Source organism: Phaseolus vulgaris, chromosome 3, assembly GCF_000499845.2.
Source record: "Phaseolus vulgaris cultivar G19833 chromosome 3, P. vulgaris v2.0, whole genome shotgun sequence".
In the NCBI taxonomy this organism is placed as follows: Eukaryota; Viridiplantae; Streptophyta; class Magnoliopsida; order Fabales; family Fabaceae; genus Phaseolus; species Phaseolus vulgaris.
In genome coordinates, this window is record NC_023757.2 from 11,184,149 (window position 1) to 11,194,798 (window position 10,650).

Here is a 10,650-nt window from a genome sequence, read left to right on the forward strand (position 1 = left end):
GATGATATAATAATCACTAGTAGCTTTTTCACTTTGATTTAACATATTACAACCAAACTTCATGCAACTTCGTTAAACAACTTGTTCATCTTGATTATTTTCTTGGTATTGAAAAATATTTGCCCAATAAGTCTATTATTATGAATGAAAGCAATATATTAGAGATTTTATTCACAAAACACGTGGGAGAATCTCATTCTATTTCTTCTCCTATGGTTCATATTTGCAAGTTATCCAAGTTTGGGGTTGATCTACTTTCAAATCCCACCTTATATTGCTCAATGCTAGGTGCGCTACAATATCTTGTTAGAATTAAAGGCTTTAAACAAGAGGGGTGAATTGTTTAATGAAAGATTTTCGAAATTACTGGACAAGAGTGAAGATTAAGGATGAAGCACAAAAGAAGTAATCAGATCAGCCAAAAAAACAAAATTGTTTTAAATTGATTCCAATGCGAATTAACCGATTGTTTTTATCAGCAGTTTGTAAAAACACAAATCAAATAGTTTTAAGGAGTGAGAGATAGAGAGATTCACGCACAATGTTTGATGTGATTCCACTAGCACAATTAGAATGATTCTTGACATTCTTAGGAATCATCTTGAGTTGGTTAAGAGCTAGGCACTTTATCATAGAAATGGATCAAGGTTCTATGAACAAGAACTCACCAAAACTAGTGCCAAAACACAAACTCATATAGAAGTTCCAATTATTGTCAAATTGAACCAACAAAAAGAGGTAAAAACCAAAGGCACCGAATAGAATTGAATGAAAACAACTTTGAACCGAACAAAATGAAATTAAAGCCAAGAAAACTGAATAGGAAAGCTGGAAACAGAAATGTACCGAACCAAACACAAAGAAGAATAAGAACAGCTGCTGGAAAACTTAAAGCCGAACCAAAATATCTCAAGAACACCAACTCAAAACATGAACAACAAAAGAGAAGAAAGGAAGGAGAAGAGAGTGCTCATGAAGATGGATGAATGGTTGGATGATCACGCCACTAGAAGTGTGATTGCTCCTAGATGAGTGTGCTGCCGCCACTTGAGGACACCATGGATCCTTCAAGATAAGACTAGAGAAGAAGGCTCAAAAGCTCTCCAATGCTCACTCCAATTTTGAGTATAGTTTCTTTAGATAAATTCAAATCTGAATTTTACAAAGGAAGCACCTATATTTATAGCCTAAGGTACTGAAAAGTAAGCTACACAAATTCAAAAACTCCCTCCTAAAAGGCTTCTAGAATTGGCGCCTAAAACAATGCATGAGGAAGGTGTGATCCCTTCTCTCACTTTGGCACCTCCTTATTTACTCCTACACCTATCTACTAACACCCCCCCCCCCCTAAGACTCCTAACTAAAGACTAAAAAATGCTTTAACAATAGAGGTTTCTAATGTTTCCCTCTAAGCACCTTTCTAAACAATATTTATTTAATACTTGGCCTTGCCCTTCATGGGATGAACTTTGGGCTTTTGTGGGCTTTGGCCTTCTTGGGCTTGGGCTTGGGCATTATCTTTTGCAAAGATTAACAAGAAAAACTTTAAATGTGAAGGCGAATGATCTTGTTCTTCATTATAAAAAACCACCTTTAGTTGATTCTCATCATACTCCCCGAGTTGGAGACAATTCGTCGAATTCTGAATCCCTGCGTATAACAAAGTCAGTTTACTTTTACAGCCAAAAGTGTAAGAAAAAGGAAGACATGACTTAGCAGAAGGAGCTAAAGGGATTGCAGAAAAGGAGGTCCTATAAATCGACCAAGTTGGAAAAATTTGTTTGGGAATGATGATGTTTTTTGGAAAAAGACATCTTAAATGGTGAAACCCATTAGGAGGTATGAAAAAATCATCCCTAACATATTTTAACCAAGGTGGTGTTGAAATAGGAACCTTGGGTAATGAAAAAGATAAAGAAGAAGAAGACCTTGGAGGGTCCATTTGAGGTATAGCACGAGTCAACATGATGGATTTAGAGGAGAAAATGGTGTGACTCGGTGTAGTACTTACTTCTTTTTCTTTCTCATTTTCTCTTTTAGTTTTCATTTTTATTTGGTCCTCATGAACCTCTTTGGGAGAGAGGGGTTTTAATATAACCTTGCGCCCTAGGAAGGAAAAAGACATTGTATTGGATAGGCCATCATGTAAAACATGTCTATCATATTGCCAAGGCTTCCTAAAAGAAGATGAGATGCTTCCACGGGCACAACATCACATAAAACCTCATCTTTATACTTTCCTATTGCAAAGTTAATGAGGACTTGTTTATTCACCATGATTTCACCTACTTCACTAAGCCATTGTAATTTGTAGGGCTTGGTATGAGAGATAGTGGGTAAGGCTAACTTCTCCACAACTCTTGTACTAGCCACATTAGTGCAACTTCCCCCATCAATAATCAAGGAACATAACTTGTTGTTGATAAGACATAGGGTGTGAAAAATATTTTCTCTTTGAGTATCATTCAAAGATTTTGGAATTGTGTCCAACATACTTCTTACCATCAATAAGTCACCTTCACAAGGACTTTCACTCTCATTTTCACTTGATGGTCTAGAAGGTGAAGAATGCCTAGGTGAATTGGAATCATGCTCACTAACTACAATGCCTTCATGCATGTACATACTTCGCTTAAAAGGGCAATTAGCAGCAATGTGACCATATCCCAAACATTTAAAACACTTTTGACTAGACGATTTAATTGGGGATTTAGGCCTAGAAGTAGATGGTGTAGGATCCTTGGGTTTGAAAGAAGAATCTTTGGAAGGAAATTTTGAAAAAGACTTTTTGTTCTTCCAAGAATTGTTGTAGTAATCATCTTTGGGAATATTTTTAAAAATATTTTTCTTTGCAAGTTGGGCTTCCACCTTCATTGCAAGATGAACTAAAGAGCCCAATGATGAATACTCTTGTAACTCAACAATGTCTTGAATATCCTTCCTAAGACCATTCACAAACCTAGCAATCATAGCTTCCTCACTTTCCTCTAATTCAATTTTAAGCATAAGCGTTTCTAGCTCCTTATAATATTCATCCACATTTAGCGTGCCTTGTTGAAACCGTTGGAGTCTCAACATGAGGTCTTTCCTAAAATGTGGGGACACAAATCTAGCGCGCATTTGATCCTTTAAAGAGTTCCAAGAGTCCATGGGAGGACCCTTGTGATACATAATGTCCTTTACAATTCCATGCCACCATTTCATGGCATAATCACTAAACTCTAGGGTGGCTAGCTTAAGCTTATGCTCATCTTGGATCTCATGGATCTCAAATATTTGTTCACACTTAGCCTCCCAATCTAAATATACATTAGGATCACTAGAGCCATTAAAACAAGGAAGCTTGACCGAAGGAAGCCTAGACTTTGCATCTAGATAGAAGCCATTGCTGTAGTGATGTCTTTCCCCTTGGTGATGATGTCTTTGTCCATGGACTTGGGGTGGAGTTCTCCTTCTCCTATGCTCATCTTCACGGCCAAAATCATTGGAAGAAGCTCTTGTTGATGGTCTATGAGAATGATGCCCATCATGGATAGAAGGAGATGGTCTAGCTTGTTGGACCTCCATCTTTTGCATTTTCTCTTCCAAGCATCTAATAGTTCTTTGTGCTTCATGTAATTCACCAAGGATTGAAGCTTTGGAAGGAGAATTCTGCTTGTAGGATACATCACTTGAAAATCCAGCCATTTGAAATTTAAAAACAGCAAACACACAAAAACAGCAAACAAGTTAAGAAACAAAAATTAGCAAAAACAGTGAGTGTGGCCAGCAAGAATGCCGAAGTGAAAAGAGGCAGAAAAAGAGGTCACTCTCAAAGAAATAATGTCCTTGCACCAATCTGATCTTAAGGCCTTGGAATCCTCAAATCAAAGATATCAAAGCAAGCACACCAATCTCAAAGGCAACCACCACAAAACCAATGAAACAATAAAGACAAACAAGAAAAGGTATAAGTAAAGAAAGGTAATTGCAAAAGGAAAACTATATGTAAGACAAACTCAAAGAGTAAGGAATGAAAGACAATCAAAAAAATAAAGAACTCAATGAGAAAGTAGGCACACAAAAGAATACTTAAGGAAAAGCACTAGAGTAGATGAAGAAAACAAAAAAATTTAGCTACTGGAATTTTTTTTTTTTAATGCAAACTGTGCTTGATATTCACTGATTTAACTGGAATGATGTAGAGTGAACTGGATTATGAAAATTAAACCACAGAAACTTCAAGATGTTAACTCAATAATGGCACTGGAATCAATTAAAAACAGTAAGCCAATTAATTGAGATAAACCTTTTAAAATCGCTGCTAGATTACCGTATTCTTTTCGGCAGAATTGTACACTTTTTTTATTTTATTTATCATTTTTTGTGTACTTTGAATTTTTGAATGATTCTTTTTTCTACTCTTTTCTAACACTTTGAATATCACAAATCCAGAATTTCAGAATTTTCCAGTGAGTAAATCAATTGCAATAAGGAAAAAAAGTAAGCACTTTTTTTCAGAAACAGAGGAATCCTAATAGGAATAAAAAACAGAATGATGAACTAGCAAAGACATAATGGAAAATGATGTATAGGAACTTGTATAGGTCTAGAATACAAGCATGAACTCAAACTAAAAAGAAAAAATGCACAGAGGATCAATATCAATTCAGAAAATTATGACACTAAAGCAAGAAACAATCAAAAGCAATAAAAGTACTACTAGAAGTAATGACAATTATGGAATAACATGACTAAGACAAAACTTGACATGATTCAAAAAGGAAAATACTCAAACATATGATAGGCAAAAGAATTAAAACAGCAAGTAAACTCAAAATAAGCCTAAAACAGAAACTTAAATTGCAAGAAATTAAAAGAGCTCTTGAAATAAAGTGCTACACAACTCAACAATTAAACAAGAACACACCTAAACTCATGATACCACATGATGTGATTCCACTAGCACAATTAGAATGATTCTTGACATTCTTAGGAATCATCTTGAGTTGGTTAAGAGCTAGGCACTTTATCATAGAAATGGATCAAGGTTCTATGAACAAGAACTCACCAAAACTAGTGCCAAAACACAAACTCATATAGAAGTTCCAATTATTGTCAAATAGAACCAACAAAAAGAGGTAAAAACCAAAGGCACCGAATAGAATTGAATGGAAACAACTTTGAACCGAACAAAATGAAATTAAAGCCAAGAAAACTGAATAGGAAAGCTGGAAACAGAAATGTACCGAACCAAACACAAAGAAGAATAAGAACAGCTGCTGGAAAACTTAAAGCCGAACCAAAAAATCTCAAGAACACCAACTCAAAACATGAACAACAAAAGAGAAGAAAGGAAGGAGAAGAGAGTGCTCATGAAGATGGATGAATGGTTGGATGATCACGCCACTAGAAGTGTGATTGCTCCTAGATGAGTGTGTTGCCGCCACTTGAGGACACCATGGATCCTTCAAGATAAGACTAGAGAAGAAGGCTCAAAAGCTCTCCAATGCTCACTCCAATTTTGAGTATAGTTTCTTTAGATAAATTCAAATCTGAATTTTACAAAGGAAGCACCTATATTTATAGCCTAAGGTGCTGAAATGTAAGCTACACAAATTCAAAAACTCCCTCCTAAAAAGCTTCTAGAATTGGCGCCTAAAACAATGCATGAGGAAGGTGTGATCCCTTCTCTCACTTTGGCACCTCCTTATTTACTCCTACACCTATCTACTAACACCCCCCCCCCAAGACTCCTAACTAAAGACTAAAAGATGCTTTAACAATAGAGGTTTCTAATGTTTCCCTCTAAGCACCTTTCTAAACAATATTTATTTAATACTTGGCCTTGCCCTTCATGGGATGAACTTTGGGCTTTTGTGGGCTTTGGCCTTTTTGGGCTTGGGCTTGGGCTTTATCTTTTGCAAAGATTAACAAGAAAAACTTTAAATGTGAAGGCGAATGATCTTGTTCTTCATTATAAAAAACCACCTTTAGTTGATTCTCATCAATGTTTATACTGGTTCACTCTTACACCAAGAGCTATATCCAGTCCCAAGAAACCCGTGGGTATTCTAGTAAGTAATCAACCACAGATTACAACACACAAACACCAAAGAGGTGATCTTGAACCCTTCAAGTACACTCACCCTCTTTGATACACAAACACTGCAGGTCAGAACACCCTCTGACTGTAGACACCAGTACCTTATAGTTTTACAAATATGAATTGAAACACAAGCAAGAACAGGAAATATCACACTTGATACAAAAAGGATTACAACAGTTTCCTATTCCACTCTTAACCAATGCAAAGCCTTAAGCAATCTTGCAATCTTGAAAAACCTTTAATCTTTTTGGTAATCTGATCTCTCTTTTTTTTTTAGATGTAAACACCAGTTATATAGCCTCAGAAATAGCCGTTTTAGACTTTCAATCAATGGCCAAAATAGTTTTGAATCATGGAAAACAAATTTACCAGACTTAACCAATTCTGTTAAGATTTAAAAAAAAAAAACAATCGATTGAAAACTCGATTTAACCGATTGAATTGGCTCTGACTGTGAGGTCATCCAATTTCAACTTTTTCAAATTTTTTTCAAAACCACCAAGTGTAAAACAACAGATTGAAACGATAAATCAACAGGTTGTGTTTTCGCTACTTTGAAAAACACTTTTCTTTTGAAAGAACTTGATTGATTCAGTTTTGGATTAAGCTAAGAGTGGATTGACAAGTTCTAATCTACCCATAACCCATGCCCACTAGCAGCAACCTAGTCTTCAAGCAATCTTCATGGATTTGGAGATATCAAAGCTTTAAGTTCAATATATCCCACTCTTACAAGACCAAAAATAAGCTTTGTTGTGAACAAAGTTTGTCAATTTATGGCAAAATCCCTGAACTCTCATTGTGTTGTGGTAAATCTCATACTATGATATCTTAAAGGTACTTTGTTTCATAAACTACATTTTCAAATCGTATCTCTTTTCTGGCCTTTGTCCTTGAAAGTTTTTTGTGATATTGTGAAACATGTTTAATAGACTGTCTAATGTGTTTTTGTCTAATTTTGCACATATAGTAGCTTTGGTAGAAAACTTATCACACCTTATAATGTTATCATAAAAATTCATAGACTCTCTTATCATGAGGTCGTCTAATGGGTGTTAAATCGTCTATCATGTATTAGGCCGACACATTCTACTTTAGGAGCAACTATCTTCCTTGGTCCCAATTTAATATGTTGGTGTTCTGAAAGCATCGAGTTACTGCTTGGTCTAGTATTGAGACTGAGTATAAAAGTTAAATTCAAGATTCCACTAAATTAATATAGATGTTGTGTCTACTGCTCACAATTTGATATTTCATAATCGCACTAAACACATGGAGGTTTATGTTTTCTTTATGCAGAAAAAGATTATGGCAAATCAAATCTACATATGTCATATTTATGCTCTTATCAATGGACAAGTTTCTATCTTCAACTCATTTTACCTTTCTTAGAGGCAAAAGTTTTTCTTTTGAAAAATATTCTCTTCAAGTTGGATGTTAGACTGAATAAACAATTATTACTTTTTATTGTTACTTGCTTTTATAATTGTGAGCTATTATTAACAAGAACTTTTATAACAAGTGGTGTCTCTAAATAATTTTTTCATCTTATTTTAAGTAAATAGAAATAATAAGCATCAATTCAGTTTATTCCTCTTGTTATTTTCCTTTAAAATAAACAAATAAACTTATGTGTTACTAATATAATAATGCTTCTAATACAAAATAGTTGTATTTGTGTTATTGTTTAATTTATTAGGAGTATCTTTCTTCAAAATATAAATGAATGACTTATATTTTTTGTCAAAACAAATTAGAACCATTTAATTAAGGGACACAAACAACTATCACATAAGTCAACTAATGTTTATGACATATTGTTAATATCTTAATAAAAATAAGTATCACTTAAATCAAGTAATGTTTACAACATAACATATTGTTAATATCTTAATAAAAAAATAACTATCACTTCACTCAACTAATGTTTATAACATGTTAATATTTTAATAAAAAACAACTATCACTTGACTCAACTAATGTTTATAACATAATGTTAATATCTTAATAAATGCATGACGTTTTATGAAAATGGCAAATATCTTAGCAATAAACTTCAAAATAAATTAAAAGTATAAAAACAATAGTAATTAATGCATTTGAGATTGATAATGGGTTAATGCTTTTTATCTATTTGTTAACAATAGAGTGGTATCATCATCCCATAAAATCTTAAACAGAATACGAAATCAAACTTTTATTCAAACAAAAATGAAAAGTCAGCATCATTGCATTAATATAAAATTGATTAGCATCCACAACATGTATTCTGTACGGTACATATATACAATAGGATTATTCAAATGCAACTGATAATTTTGATATATAGAGACGTTAGAAAATTATTCGAATAATAACTTTTACACAAAATAATTTTATGGAGTTTGAATTGGTTTGATAAGTTGAAAAGGTCTTGTTGTTTCATCAGTTTGGTTAGTTTGACAAAAAAATATCAAATGTTCTCTAACAGTTTAGATTGTATAAAAAAATAGTTTTTTCATTTTAATTTCACTAATCCAAAATTAACTCTCTTTTTTCATGAATTGACCACTCCACATTACAACAATCCAAAAGTTGTCATATTCCTACCATTTCATTTAAGGTGATTAATAATTATGATTGCATTCAAATTAATCTTTAAATAGTGAATCTTATTAAAGTCTGGTCAGATTTTAAAAGTGAGTGAATCAGTAAATGACACACAATAGATTATATAATATAAAATATATTTCAAATATACTATAATAAGAGTATGTTGATCATTTTATTTACTATAGAGACGAGAAAAGAAGTATCAAGGTGTAGGAAGAAAAATCCTAAATGTAAATGGAATTTGGAATAAAATAAATAAAATAGATTTTAAAAAAGTCCTTTAAATTTTAATTTTTCATTCTTATAAAGTGGAAATTGATTTTAGAAGTCGATTTCATAACAAATATTTTAAAAGAAAAATCCTTAATTATTTAAGAAATCATTCTTGACTTAATTCTACTAAATTAATTTGAATCCACTCATACAAGCAAAAGCTAAGAGAAGTCTTTGAGATTCCAACCTTGCTACATGAGCATAAGTCTCATCATAATCAATGCCCTCCTCTTGTTTGTCACCTTATGCAACAAGTCCCGCCTTGTTCCTAGTGATGACACCTAGTTCATCCATTTTGTTTCTGAAAACCCATTTTGTGTCAATTATATATATATTCATATCAATTGTTCTTAGAATCATAAACCACACCTCATTCCTAGTGAACTGATTTAACTCATCCAGCATAGCTAGTATTTAGTTTTCATCTTGTAATGCTTCAATAAAATTCTTTGGCTCAACTTGAGAAACAAGTGTCATTGCTTCACATAAATTATTGAGTGGATTTTTGGTTGACAAACACTTCTCAATATTTCTAATGACATTATTCAGAGTCTGATCTCTGGGAGTTGTCCTTTCTCTGGGAAAATCTAGATTTACAACTTGTCCTTCAGTAGAAATAAAATTAATTGTTTTTGTATTAATTGATTGATTTTTCTGAAGTATAGTTCTCAAATCACCTTATTCAAGATCAGACTTATACATATAGTTGTTAGTCTCATAAAAGACAACATGTACATATTCTTCAACCGTTATATGCATGTCCATTCAAATCATAACCAATAAAGATTCCCCCATCAGATTTTGCATCAAATTTTCCAAGATTATTCTTATCGTTATTTAGAACAAAGAATTCACAACCAAACACTCTAAGATGTCTTATATTGGGCTTTCTTCCCTTACACAACTCATAGGTGTTTTATTTAAAATTGGTCTAATAGGAGTTTTATTTAAAACATATGCAACAATGTATACGATATCATCCCAGAAATACTTTGGAAGATTATATTCATTTAACATGGTCCTAGCAAGCTCTTCTAGAGACCTATTCTTCCTCTCAACTACACCTATTCTTGCTCTCAACTACACCATTATGTTGTGGGGTTCTAGAAGCAGAAAAACTATACGTTTTCCATATTTTTTCACAAAACATTAAATTTATCATTTTGAAACTCTACCCCATGACCACTTTTTATGGATTTAATACTACAACAATTTTCATTTTGTAAAACCTTAGCCAATTTCTTAAACACATCAAATGCATCATTCTTAGAAGCGGTGACTAATGTTAAGGTAAATCTTCATAAATCATCAACAATGACCAATCCATACAAATTTCAAACCAGACTAGCAGTTCTAGATGGTCCAAATAAGTCCATATGCAAAATATCTAAAGGATTTTTAGAAGAAAAAACATCTTTGAGTTTAAAATAAGATCTAGTTTGTTTTCTTTTTTGGCATGCATTACAAATTCTATTATTCTCAAATTTTATCTTTGGCAAACCAGAAACTAAATCTTTAGATTTTAATTTGTTCAAGTGATTAGTACGAATATGTGAAAGTCTCTTATGCCACAACCAAGATTCATCATCCTTTGAAATAAGACACTCATTCATAGAGATATTATGGTGAATATTAAAAAGATATGTGTTATTGAACCTCTTACATGTGAAGACTACCTTACAAGTGTGTTCATTGCA